This window comes from Protopterus annectens, chromosome 7.part0, assembly GCF_019279795.1.
Source record: "Protopterus annectens isolate FY-2018-M chromosome 7.part0, PAN1.0, whole genome shotgun sequence".
NCBI lineage: Eukaryota > Metazoa > Chordata > Ceratodontiformes > Protopteridae > Protopterus > Protopterus annectens.
The window spans coordinates 510,270,387-510,285,229 of NC_056739.1; the positions used below are offsets into that span (position 1 = coordinate 510,270,387).

Here is a 14,843-nt window from a genome sequence, read left to right on the forward strand (position 1 = left end):
TTCATTTTCCTAATTCTAAGGAAATAAAAGGGGGGGTGTTTTAGATATTAAACAGGATGCCCTTTTAATGGTAGAATGCCCAGTTCCCCAAGGAGGGGACCCCCTTCCATTTTTAAGGGGAAAAAATGGCACCAAATTGAATTTTTCCCCTGGCTTAGCTGCAACATGGTGTTTTAAAACCCAAGTTTTTAAATCCATTTTGCATTATTTTACTTTTCAAATTATTTTAAAATAATCCCATTCCCCCCCTTTTAAAAATTTTAAGGGTTTTTAAATTTTTCTTGCCCAATAAGGGGGTTTTAAGCAAATTTATAGTTTTAATTGCTGCCTGGGAACTTTTGTCCCCAATTGCGTTTGGGTTAACCTTTTTTTTAGGGGGGTTGGGAAATGGGTTTTTATTTAATGTTTTTGCTCACAGGGGGAACTTTTATTTGGCAAAAGTTTTAAAAAATTTACCCCTTTTAACTTGTTTAAAGTGAATTTTAAAAAAATTTTTTTTTTAAAAAATTTTTTATTTTTAATTTTTGGGTTTAAAATTTTTTATATAAAATTTTTTGTTTGTGAATACAAACCCAAAAAATTTAATATTTTATTTGGCCAAAATATAATCCCTTTTTCATCAGGCTTATATTTTTGCCGGAAAGTTACTTTCAGGGTGTCCAAAGGCCTTTGGAAATGGAATTATAGGTTTTAAACCCTTTGCACAACCAATACCCACACCCAGTTTAAAAAAAGGACTTTATTTTTTTCCAAATAAATTTTTTTTGTACTTTAGTTGCTTATTGTTCTTTACATTTAGGTTTTTAAAAATATTGTATCATCAAAAATATGGGAAAATTTTTCCCCAAACCCAAGGGAAATTTCCCCTTTAATTTTTTGAGGACACAACCTGCCCCAAAAGGGGGTCCTCAAAGTACATGGGAACCCCCCCCCATTAAATTCAAACTTTTTTCCTGGATTTTGGCAGCAGGTTTTTTTTCAATGCCTTTCTTTTTTTGGAAAAATTTTACAAATTTGAAACCCGGGAATGTTGACCCGGGCACTTTTTAAAAAGGTTGGTGCTTTAATTTTTTAAATTGATGCCCAGGCACTTTTTCATCACAAATTTTTTGGGGCGGTTTTTCCAATGTTGTAATTAAGTTTTGCCCCTTTCTTAAATACATTTTAATTTTTGGGATTTTAATTCTGATTCATAAAAGTTTTCCCGGGGTTTTTTTTTTAAAATTTTTTTAATTTTCCCTATTTTTCCCCCAAATTTTATTTCCATGATTTTTTTTGGGTTTTTAAATTTTTTTAAAACTTTTTTACCCCATCCCAAAAAAATTAAAAAACATTTTTTAAATTCTTTGCCACCCACCCAAAAACCTAGCTAAAAAATAAAAAATTTCCCCAATTTTTCTACTCTAACCTAAAATTTCCCTTATGTTCAGGGGGGATTTTGCAAAAAGATCTTTCGTAAACATTTTTTTTAAAAGGTTTCAGGGGTTTAAATATTTTTCCAGAAATTAAATTTTTCATATTTTTATTCATTTTGGAAAAAAAATTTTTTTTAAAGGGTTTTTTCCCCCCCGTTTTTAACCTTTAATCCCCAGAATTTCCTATGGGGAAAAAGGGAAATTTCTTTAAATTTGTTTTTTTTTAGGATTTTGAATTTGTTTTTTTAAAAATTCCAAATAAAATTTTTCTAAGTTAACAAACCATAAACATTTTTTTTAATTTTTATAAAAAATTATTTATAATTTTTTAATTTTTGGGATTTTAAATTAAAAATTTTTTTAAATTAAAATTTACATCTTTTTTAAAAAATTTCCCTATAAACAACTTTTAAATTTTTTTTAAAAACTTCCAGCCCATACTTCCTTTTCCTTTTTCCCAAAAAAATATTTCTTTAAAAAATACATTATACACACAATTTTATATTTTTGGGATTCCTTTTTTAAAAATTATTTTGGAAAACAACCTTCCCCTCAATTTTTTTCCCACCTTTATTTTTTTGGGAAATCCTTTTTTTGCAAAAAATAATCATTTTAAAAATTTTTTTCTTAAATATTTTTTCTTATACAAAATATCCTATTCCCTTTTATCCAAAATTTTCCCTTTTTAGAACCCCTTTATTAAATTTTCCAAATTATTTTTTATTGATAACCCAATTTTTTTAACCCCCTTTTTCATTAAATTTTCCCCCCTTTAATCCATAAAAATTTCACATTCTTCCTTTTTCAAAATTTTTTCCCAAATTTTTTCCCCCGTATATTTTCCCCTTTCTTTTCCAAATTTTTCCAGCCCCTTTCTTTTCCCTTTTTATTTAATTAAATTTTTTTTTTTTTAAAATTTTTTGTAAAACCCTTTTCTTTTAAAAATTTTAAAAATTTATAAATTTCCCCCCCCCCCCCCCCGCCCCCCCCCCCCCCCCCCCCCCCCCCCCCCCCCCCCCCCCCCCCCCCCCCCCCCCCCCCCCCCCCCCCCCCCCCCCCCCCCCCCCCCCCCCCCCCCCCCCCCCCCCCCCCCCCCCCCCCCTTTTTTTTTTTTTTTTTTTTTTTTTTTTTATTTTTTTTTTTTTTTTTTTTTTTTTTTTTTTTTTTTTTTTTTTTTTTTTTTTTTTTTTTTTTTTTTTTTTTTTTTTTTTTTTTTTTTTTTTTTTTTTTTTTTTTTTTTTTTTTTTTTTTTTTTTTTTTTTTTTTTTTTTTTTTTTTTTTTTTTTTTTTTTTTTTTTTTTTTTTTTTTTTTTTTTTTTTTTTTTTTTTTTATTTTGTTCCCTGTTTTTTTTAAATCCTTGTTTTTTTTTTTTTTTTCCTTAATTTTTTCTTTTATTTTTAACTCTTTAAAAACATTTTTTTCCTTTTTTTCTCCCTTTTTTTTTTCCAATTAAAACAGACTTCACAAGATAAACTTTTTTCTTGAAAGCTAATATATAAGTACTCCATATAAGGCATATTTCTTTTATTTCTTTTTATCAAACTCTCTCATTGCCTCATTACTGCATCATTTTTCCTAATTATTCCCTCTGACAAAGATATTTCATTTATTGAAAAATACACCCCTTCAATCACTCAACATCTTACTTTTATATTTTTTAAAGGTCATTCCAATTTCCTTTAAACATTCATTCAGGAAAAACCAACACTTCCCTCATCCATATGTTATATTTAGCAACCACAACTATATCATCTGTATATGCCCAAACTACTGGAAATACCTTTTCCTTTTGCAACAAATATCTATCATTTTTAATTTAACAAGCTACTTTACTCACTATCTCATTCATTAGTAATGCAAGCAATATAGCACTCATGGGACATCCTTGTCTTATACCAAAATTCATGCATATTTCTTTACTCAGACACCTATTCATTAACATTCTCACTCAATTATTTTCATATGCTGACATACACACTCTCCTAATTCCATTACCTATTCCGTGCAACCATTATGCTTACTATATCAAATGCCTTACTAATATTATCTATCATAAGTTTCACATCTTCCTTTTTTCTTAAAATATTATCCACAATTTCTCACTCCACCAGTAATAATTCCTGTCATTCTTTCCTTTTATAACCTATATATTTCTTCCATAATGCCCATCTGTCTTTCCATTCTCCTCTGTATTATTCTCAAAAAATATATATTTTTTATTTAATGTGATAGATCTTCAATTTTTATTTTATTATTTTCATCTTTCTTCTATATAACTGTAAATATTCCTCTACATAACTCTTCATAAACAAACCCTTATTTCAACCATTCATTCAAAACATTTACAAAACACTTTTGTTGCCAATCCATTAATTTCTTGTACATTTGATATCTTTTACCATCTAGAGCTGATACTGAATCAACATTTACTTTCCTATGTATTTCATCCAATTTATTAATAGTTCTTTCTTTTTTAAATTAATTCGTAACTTGTTCTTGATTTCTTTTACTTTTCATTCTCTCTTATTTTCTTTATTTTTACTCTTATACATATTTCCTACATGCTGTATTACAATTCCCACAATTTGTTTGTGTTATTTTAAACTCTTTTTTTTTTACATTTTTCATTTCTTTCATTATATAATTATCCTTCTTTACTATTTTACCCAAATATGTAGTCATCTACTGCATTCTCCCTTGGAAAGTAGCCTCTTAATTTTTCTTGATTTCATTTATATATTTCCTTTTGCATAGTTACAGTAGAAGGGGAGTTAGTTGAAGCAGAAGTTTTCTGATCATGTGGCAATATAGCTAGAGATAAAGAAAAACTAGGAATATACAAAATAGGCAAAGGAATAAAAAGGATACATGCGAAAGAATGGAATGAAGAAGGAAAGAGAGTAGCTATACATTTGTGGTAAGTACATATTACTATGAGAACATTTTATAAAAAATAGTCTGAATGGTGGATGATATTTAAAGAAAAATATAAAAATGTTTTTACTGTAGCAATATGATCTGAGAAAACAAGAGAAAGAAAAATATAAAAGGACATATAACAATGCATTGGAAGATTTAGAACATAATGATAGAAAATACTTTGACAAAAAAAAAAGAATCATATGTAAGAAATCAAGAAAAATACAAAAACTAAAATATAAGCAAAGATATTTTTTACAAGGAAAAAGAGAAGTAGTATCAAGATACTTAAGCAGGTTAGCAAATGAAGATGGTAGTGTAATTAAAAATAAAAAAATATAAAAGGGGAAATAGAAAGAACTCAGGGAAAGATTATGAATAGTGTAGCACAATATGTACAAGAGATGTTTAAAGAAAAAGAGGAAAGTAGTGAAAAAATCATGAAAACTAAAAATGTTAACAGAAGGGGCTTCTTTAAATGAACTAGATAAAGTATTGGGATCACTAAATATAGGTTTAGCTAAAGGCCCAGATGGAATAGGGTATGAAATTTATAAAAAATTAAGAGACTGGGAAAAATATATATATTTTTAAAGATTTTGAATTAATGGTTAAATGAATGTTTTATGTATAAAGAATTATGTATACTTGTAAATGGCTGGTTAAGCCAAGAGGTACATATGAAGAGAGGTGTAAGACATGGATCTCCAATGAGTTGTATACTCTTTGCATTAGTTATGAATGTGATGGTATGTGAAATAGATTACAGAATGAAGGAGGTGGGGGTTTATAACACCTGAAGGGTAAAGAATTCCAGTTTTGTTAACATATGCAGGTGACATTATATTAATTGCAAAAAAAAAATGTAGAAAAAAACAAGTAATAATTTGCACAAATGAGTGTCTAGAGATAACAAGGATGGCTTTAAATAAATAGAAATGTAAAGGTTTACATGATGTAGTAAAGATCAGGATATATATTTTACAATGAATGAAATGTCTGTGTTTGGTATAAAATTTGAGAATAAAGATGTAAGTAGAATTCAGTGAGAAAAACAATAGAATAAATAAAACAAACCTGCCATTTTGGAGGGCACATAAATTATCATTCAGAAAAAAAAGCTTATTTGATAAATGCAGTACTGATAGGAAAAACAGCATATTTAGCAAGTGTACTTATGTTGCCAACATTATTTGAAATGGAATTATTACAGATAACTTTTTTCATTTATATGGGGTTCTAGTTTAAACCCAGAGAAAAGGGAGATTTGTATGTAAATAAAGAGGAAGGATGTTTAAGGTTAATTAATCCAGTGGTATATGCCGCTTCATTAAATTTGTATAAAGTGTTAAAGTGGATAAATGAAAAAGATGAGAGATTAGTAGTAAAACTGTATAAATATAAGCATGAAAGATTTCAAGTATGATAACATAAGAGTAAAAGAGAAAAAGAGTGTATGAATGATGAAATAAAATGTTAGCAAGAAACAATATTTTGTGGAAAATAAAAATTGATGATATAGAAGAAGATAGAAACATATGGTATAAGAATGTAATGATAAAATATTACTATGTAAACCATGGGAAAATCTAACAGAAGAAAAAATTAAAGCGATAAGAATGAGAAGCAAATAGTGAAATCAGAAAGTAGAAAGTCTAGATTTTTTGTGGAGACTGGTAATAGATAAATTGGCAGTAAAAGGAAACATGGCATATACGCAGAAAAGTGCTAGAATATGATTAAAATGCTGTGAAGAAGAAATTATGGGACATGAGTTTTTGAAATGTAAAAGAGTAAAACAGTTACGGGGAGAACTTTGTAATGAAGAGTTTTTGAAGATATAAAAGAAGTGGATAAAATAAACATGGATATGTTTAAATACGGATATTATAAGTATAGAAGCAAAGAATACTTTAAAGGAACAGATAAGTTATTTTATGTTATTTCATGTATATGGTATGAAAGAAAAAATGAAATTATGTTTAATGGTAAATGGATGTTAGCAACAATATTAAGTAGAAATCAAACGGTGGTTATGGAAAAAGGAGTTGGGATCTAACCGGGATGAAAATTAGTATGACCGTGTCAACCAGTGTGTGTGTGTGTGTGTGTGTGTGTGTGTGTGTGTGTGTGTGTGTGTGTGTGTGTGTCTACTTCACATGACTGAAAACTCAAAATACTGAATTTCATTTATCTGAGATCACAATACCTAATTTTCAAAATACTGAAAACTCATTTGACTGGCTGTCATTATACTGAAAGCTTACAATGCAGAATTTCAAAATACTGAATTTTAAGTCATAGACATGCACTCTTACAACACTAATGACTAACTCTTTCCAAAACTTAAAAACTTACTTACCCTCTTAACAGAAACTGAATGATACAAAACCAAACTAGGTGGGGGACTATGCCTCAGCCCCCCCACACCCCCATGTGGGAGGCTGCTCCCCACCCCCCATAACTACATATAATAACTCTAGGGTCACACTACAGTAGGGAAAAGGTGATATACCTTTTACTTACCTTACAGTACTGTACACACTGCCACTACTACCAGGAGCACAAAAACAAATCTGCCATATTATTTTAGATTCTTCCCATAAAAAAATGTAAAGGAACATACCTGCATTTAGAAACACTACAACACTACTATCTATGTTACTATCAGTATTCTGACAGTTGGCACTTTAAGTTGCAGTAATTTTTTCATCACAAATAAGTCACAGGTGAAGGGAAACACACATCACGTCTAGGACTTAAAATTCAGTATTTTGAAATTCAGCATTGTAAGCTTTCAGTATAATGAGATTCAGTCAAATGAGTTTTCAGTATTTTGAAAATTAGGTATTATGATCTCAGTTAAACAAAATTCAGTATTTTGAGTTTTCAGTTATGTGAAGTAGACCAATGTAAATATATATATATATATATATATATATATATATATATATATATATATATATATATATATATATATATATATATATCTTTGTACACTTGTAAATATTTGTGTATAATAGTTATTTTTGTATATAAATAAAGGACCCCTACTTGCCATTGTTGTGAGTGGGATCCATTTTGGAGGAGCGCTTTCTTTTAGATTGCATCACTCTGTCATATATTTCTCTGTCTCCATCTGACTCCCTATTTCTCCAGGTTGCATATGTGCCTGGAACAGAAACAGAAATAGATCATTCAAAATAAGACATACTCAAAACAACAAATAGTAGGGGTCCTTTATTAAAATTCACAATATGCAATATATACTATCTATTATATATTTTAGAACTCGTTTACAATTATGTACAATTCACTCACACATTTGAATGTTTTTAAACTTTCAACTCCTCCACTCTTTTTTTTCCACAACCAAAATCTTATTTTTTTCAAAATTTCTGAAGTACCCATTTTCCATTAAATGTTATTTCATTCATTCTTTCATTCCAGACAATCCACATTATACAAAACAATTTTTCATCAAATCTATCTATATAATTTTGTTTCATATTTTCATATTATCCATATTCTATCATGTCCATGTTTCTACAATTAAAAATTTTCCTTTCTTTTAAACATTCTGTGTCACATATTTCTTCCTACAATTGATTTACTCTTCTATATTTTAGAAAAGTATGTGCAGTGGTCACTAATTCCCCACAATACAGTATATGAGGATTCTGTCTTTTATTGTTTTGTATGACATATTTGCCTTTACTAGAAGTCTATTTATCAACAACTTCCACAACAAAATCTGCACATTCCACATATTTTCGCGTTTTCATTCTTGCTTTTACAGCTTTTACTTTTTTTCTTCTAAGTGTCTCCAAGGATAAATATGATAAAATGTTCCCATTATATTTTCATACCTTTCTGTCCTAGTCTTTTCTATATTTCTTAAATCAGTCTTCCATAGTAATATTTTCTCTTAATACAGTGTCATTTCCACACAAATAATTATTTTACTTCTTTTAAAACATTTAACCTTTCCTCACATTGCTTTATATTTTTCCTCTTTAATCTATATTAACAATTTTCCTTATCCTTATTATTCCTGTTAATTATTTTATATAAAGTCAATGAGCTATATATACAATTGTGTTTACTAAACCCAAACTTCCTTCCTTTTTTGTAACATGCAGAATTCCTCTTTTAATAGGTTTCAATATAAATTCCCATATAAATGTAAATAACACATTCAATCATTCTTTCCCACATTCTAATGATATCATAAATACACTTGCTAGATGTAGCATCTTACCTAATATTACTGAATTAACTAAACATGCTTTTTTCCTATATGTAAGTTTAAATTTTGTCCAAAATATACAAATGTTCCTTATTTTAAGTATCATATACTTTCAATGTGTCAACTCTGCTGCTCATTACCAAACCTTATTCCCAGAGTTTCAATTTCTTCTTTATTAAACTGAATACTTCTTATTTTTCATGAGAACTCCAGTCCTTTACTCTTTTCCTCATCAATACTCAGACCTAGCACCTTTAATTCTTTGTCAAGTATCTTAAAATATATACACATCCATTCTTTATATTCCAACTAATAATGGATTTTCCACATAAGAGAACATTATTGAAATCTGCATTCCCTCTGGTGTACAATATTTAGCTTCCTGTAATACTAAATTTATCTTGGTAACTATTGCATTCATGATTAATGCAAGCAGAATACTACTTGCTGGACATCCTTGCTTAAAAACACTTTTTATTTATGTTGTCTCACTTAACCAACCATTAACCACTAATTTAACTTTATTTGTATGAGATATTGATTTCAAAATGTCGATTATTGTATTACTTATTTTATATTCTTTCAAAATGTTCCATAATATTTAATGCTGAAGCTTATCAAATGCTTTACTTACATCTCCTACTAATATTTTCAATTATTTTTCCCTATTTATTGCATAATCTACCAATTCTCTTATTATCATTGAAAGTTCTTGACTTCCTTTTTCTTTTATTACAAAAATTATTTCATTCAGTAACTTATTAGCCTTACTCTCTATTTTATTTTTTCAAATATTTTCATAAAAATATTTAATAAACATTGTTTAATACTAGTGGTCTCAATTTTTATGTCTCTTCTTTCTACCCTTTTCCATATAAATTTCATTGCATCCATACCTATTTTTTCATAATTTACCCTTTTATTCAAATCATTTATTCAACACATCTAAAAAAAATATTCTTTTTGCCATTCTTGCATGTTCTAATAAATTAGATATTCAAGCCCATCTAAACCTGTAGCTGATTCTACATTTACTGTTTTCAGCATATTTTTAAATTCGTCCCTGGATTCTGCAAGCCTTGCATGGCATGCAGGATTAGTGCAGGTGCTCTTGCAGGCAATATCTCGGCTGTGCAATCCAGGAATAGCCTGTAGGGGCGTGCACGAGCGCTCCTGCACTAGTCCTGCACAGACTCAGCCCCTGTATGCAAATTACCCCATTTGCAGGAGAAATCCATGCAAATTAGGTGAATTTGTGATCCAGGAAGCTTTAAACTGGCTATGCAGGACTAGTGCAATCTTTAGAAATGTACTCGGTTAGTAACCGAGTACATTTCTGCAAATTCCAAAACTGAGCCATGACAGCTCCAAATAAAGGGTGCATATTAGTCAGGAAGCATGCCAATGGCCAAGTATAAAGCCATTGGCAATGAAAACAGCTTAAAAAATAAAAAAATCAACTTTTATTTTTTTTAGCTGATCTCGGCTGTTTAAGAGTAGGGCAGCGGTGCGCAAACGGGATCAGGGGAAAATAAGAAAATAAACCTAAAATAAGCAATCTAACTAAAATCACTATTCTGCCATTAAAGTCAATGGCAGGTAGAAGACAACATGGCCAGTGAGTAGAGGTTACTAAGGGGGAGGCTCAGTGTGAGACATGTAACTATGCATTAGCAGGCAATCCTATGCAAATGAGGAGAATGATAGTGAATCCCAGTTTTCCCCAGCATGCTAGTCAGGTCCCAACAGCATAAGAGCAGGAATAGCTTGTGCAAGTCTAGGAGTTACCTGACATCATGGGGGGGGGTGTCAGGCATACTGTAAGTGGATTATAGCCCTGTGGCTCAGGTTTGCTCCTAGCTAAGCACAGCTAAGCAAGGGGGCGTGTCCGAGTCTGCCTAGCACTCTTTACATTGCCTAAGTGGGTGTGCATACTGCGCACCAGGTTTTAAAGAAAAAAAAAAAGGTAAACCAGGAAATAGCAGCTTTGTGCACATTTGAGCACTGTGCTTGTGCGGTGCGCCCCATGGGAAGGCAATGGGAAGGGAAAACAGTAGTAGGAAGTTAATCAAGGAGAATTAGCATAGCTAGCAGATGAAATATATCAGAATCAGCCAATTACACAGGCAGCAGACCAGACCAGCCCAGAACACTACGATAAACTATGCAAACACCTTCCCCTCTGGTTTTTCCCATACTCTACACCACCAGTGTATACAAGTGGGAACTTATAACAAACAAAACTATAACATGATAGGGGCTGCAGCAGGCATCATACAACAAAATGTGCAAGAGGCTGAGGGTGGTGAGGATGTGAATGCTGCCGATCAACCCACAGTGAGGAGACGGAGAAGAGTGTATAGACCCAGGGTAACCTACCAGGGTTTACATGAGCTGGAGATAGTGGAGCACTATAGGGTGGACAGGGACCTCCTACAGCAAATTGTTGAGCTGTGCCAGCCATGTCCAACACACCAAACTGACTGAGGGGAACCCAACCAAGTGGATACCAAGGTATGTGTAGGCCTAAAAATACTAGCCAGAGGTACCTCCCAAAGCTCAACTGGGGATATCATGAGGATATCACAGGCATCAGCATCCAGAGTATTCTATCAGTTTCTGGATGCCATGTCAGCACATGCCAGTGAGCATGTATATTTTCTCAACACCCGTGAAGTGTTGGCCAGCAATATGCTTCTCTTCCACCAAATGGCAGAATACCCTGAGGTAGTGGGTGCTATAGACTGCACGCACATATACATCAAAGCACCACCTGATGATCAGGGTAGGGCCTAAATCAACTGCAGGGGCTTCCCCTCCTTCAACTTCCAGGTCATGTGCTATGCCCAGAGCATTATAATGAATGTGTGTGCTGGCTGCCCTGGAAGTTATCATGTTTCCCACATCTGGCATCTGACGCAGCTGTACCAGAGATTTGCCAATGAGGACATCCCCTACGGTCACCTAGTCGGGGATGCTGGTTACACACTGGAGCCATAGCTGATGAGACCCATCAGAAATGCACATACACACCTGAACAATAATGCCATAATGAGGCACATGACCAGACTAGACTTATAATAGAGCGTGGTTTGGGGTGCTCAAGTCACGGTTCCCGTGCCTGGACACATCCGGTGGAGCCTTGCAGAACTCATCAGCTACATGTACTCAAATTGTTATGGTATGTGCCATGCTACACAATATGATCCTGTGGAAATAGCTGCAGCAGGAACAGCAAAGGGCAGGGCCACACAGCCCCCCACCAATGCCAGGGCCTGCACAGGCACAGAGTGACTCAGAGGAGAGCAACCTGAGCCTGCCCCAGTAGGCTGATCGAGGCGTACCCAGTATGCCCTGGCCTTGACAAAGAGGCAATACATAGCACATACACTGACACAGTAGGGACCCAGGGGATGACACCTCTCTCTGACTCACACATACAATAAAAAGGATGCCAAACATGACACTACCTGTGCTTAACAATGTATAGGGAGTGTACTATGTGCATCTGACATAGGCAGCCCTCCAGTACCATCCTCAGTCCTGGAACACCCACAAGGTAAGTCAATCAACCTACCAATTGCCAATTGGAGTAGAATGTGTCGTTACCTGTATCTATGGTATAGATGTGAGCATGCAAGGGAATTAGGTGGCTGAATGTTATGGCAGCAGATAGTAGACACCCATAGTGGCACCATGACATCTGCAACACATACTGGAGTCACCATAGTAGCCAGTACTACACAGGGTGATAAAACCCACTGCAGGGAAAAATGCTGGGCGACATGTGTTTCCATATGACTCACACATGCCAGTCAGGGAGGTTCACATACCCAACAACAGTCTCAGCCAGCAGGACAGGTAAAGACAAACACAGAGTCTGTGCTATGGCCTCTGAATGATGCCTATGGGTAACCTCCCTTCCAGGCCTACACAGACAGACTACAGCAGGTCAGGCAGTGGGATGTTAGTTCTGAAGGGTAGGAAGTCAGACACTAATATGTAGGTCAACCAAAGCTAAGACCTGTAGTACACTGATATGCCTCTCATCAGCATGATAGGTTAGAGTACAGAATGAAATGGAGTACCTGACATACCAGTACAGTCATAGCAAATGTGTGCAAGTGCCAGGTGTGCCCTCTCTATCCTATGTAGACATGTAGAAACAGTAAGGTGTGCCCCCCCAATCATGTGTAAAAATGTAGAAACAGGTGTGTCCCCCCTAATCCTGTGTAGAAATGTAAAAAAAGTCAGGTGTGTCCCACCACAACCCTATGTAGAAATGTAGTAACAGTCAGGTGTGTCCCCCACTCCCATGTAGACATGTCGAAACAGTCAGGTGTGCCCCAACCCGCAATCCAGCATAGAAATGTAGTAACAGTCAGGTGTGCCCCCCCCCAATCTGGTGTAAAAATGTAGAAACAGTCAGGTGTGTCCCCCCACAATCCTATGTAGAAATGCAGTAACAGTCAGGTGTGCCCCCCACTCCTATGTAGACATGTGGAAACAGACAGGTCGGCCCCTTCCCCCAATCCAGTGTAGAAATGTAGTGACACTCAGGTGTGCCCCCCCCAATCCTGTGTAGAAATGTAGTAACATGTATGAGTAGGTATAATACGAGTGGAGCACAGATGCCCAGAGGTGCCCACGGTAGCAGGATAGGTTGTAGCATTTGCACAATATGCAGGCTGTGTGTGTTAGGATGGTAAGTACAAAACAAGACTCACCAAAGTTCAAGTACTAGTGGAGGAAATAAAGCCCAAATTTGTTCTTTTTTCTTTTCTTTATTTCAAATCCAACGAACGACAGGTAGCTCCAGACACACAAAAAAACCAAATCTCTAGAACACTAAGCACATAAATGCTATGTCTCCACACTTGCGTTTTCGTTTACACCACTTCTTCGGATGCAAATGAATAATCATGACAAGTAAAATCCCATATATATATATATATATATATATATATATATATATATATATATATATATATATATATATATATATATATATATATAGATATATATACACATCCATTAGCTTAATCAATTACATATTCATCAATTAAATACTTTTCCAATTTCATTAAACAACAAGCTAAGGATATATTATCCAGATCTTCACATATATAAACTATAGTGTGGAGACATAGCGTTTATGTGCTTAGTGTTCTAGAGATTTGGTTTTTTTGTGTGTCTGGAGCTACCTGTCATTTGTTGGATTTGAAATAAAGAAAAGAAAAAAGAACAAATTTGGCCTTTATTTCCTTCACTAGTACTTGAACTTTGGTGTGTTAGGATGGTGTGCGTTTCATAATGTGTGAAAGTGGTCAGTATCTATGCATGTTGAGGTAAGACCTGGTGGCCATTGCCCACTACTGCTGATGACAGGGACAAGCCCTCATAACTGCAGTGCCTAAGACAATCTCCACTAGTATAACATATGCTAGCAGTAAGCCATTGTAAATGTATGGTGGTAATATGTGTCACCATCTGAAAGACTGACATGGCATGGCTGTTGGGCTAGATATACAAGCAGTACACAGGGGAATGTACACCAGACAAACAGTATAGATTGTGTCACTGTGAAATGGAGACACCTTTGGATTTGTACATACAGGTATGCATCACAGTAACTGGACCTGTAGTAGAGAATACCGGTGATGTCTGCCTGAACACCTGCAGATCACAAAGGAGGTAGGACTGATGTATTGGGAATTAGCTGATGTACCTGTACATGCCAGCATAACTGGAATGCTCCATGCATATCTGTGTGTCAGATGCAAGTAGTGTCCATAGCACACATGCACCCAGCCATGCAAACACCACCCACAGGCACCTCTCTGGTAATATCCCTGCTGTGGGGAATGGGTACAGTAAGACCCCACCTGTATATGGCTATAGTGGAAGACTGCAGCATGCAGTGCAGGTGTCTCATCCAGGTGTGTCCCTAGCTGTAGGCAGCACCCTGCCAGCATCCATACCACCTGATCAAAACTGATAGAAGACATTGGCATGAACACCTATCACACCTACCCTATCACCCCAAGGGAATATACTGTATGGTGGTCTGGGACTGTTGGACTGGCAGAATGCAACAGCCTGTCACATCTGGCCTGCAGCAACACCTAATGCCCCACAGGCTTCTGCCAAAGCCCTGTATCTCACATGTACTGCCAATGCATGTTATGTCATGCACACCCACATAACAACATAACACACTCCACATAAGCCATATGCAAGGCCATCTGGACAAACTGCA

General features: G+C 34.3%; 1 protein-coding gene across 2 annotated transcripts in view; it reads left to right on the forward strand.

Moving 5' to 3' along the window:
* The window catches only part of LOC122806572, a 646,200-nt gene that overhangs the window by 364,400 nt on the left and 266,957 nt on the right, over window positions 1-14,843 (forward strand). The window lies entirely within an intron of this gene.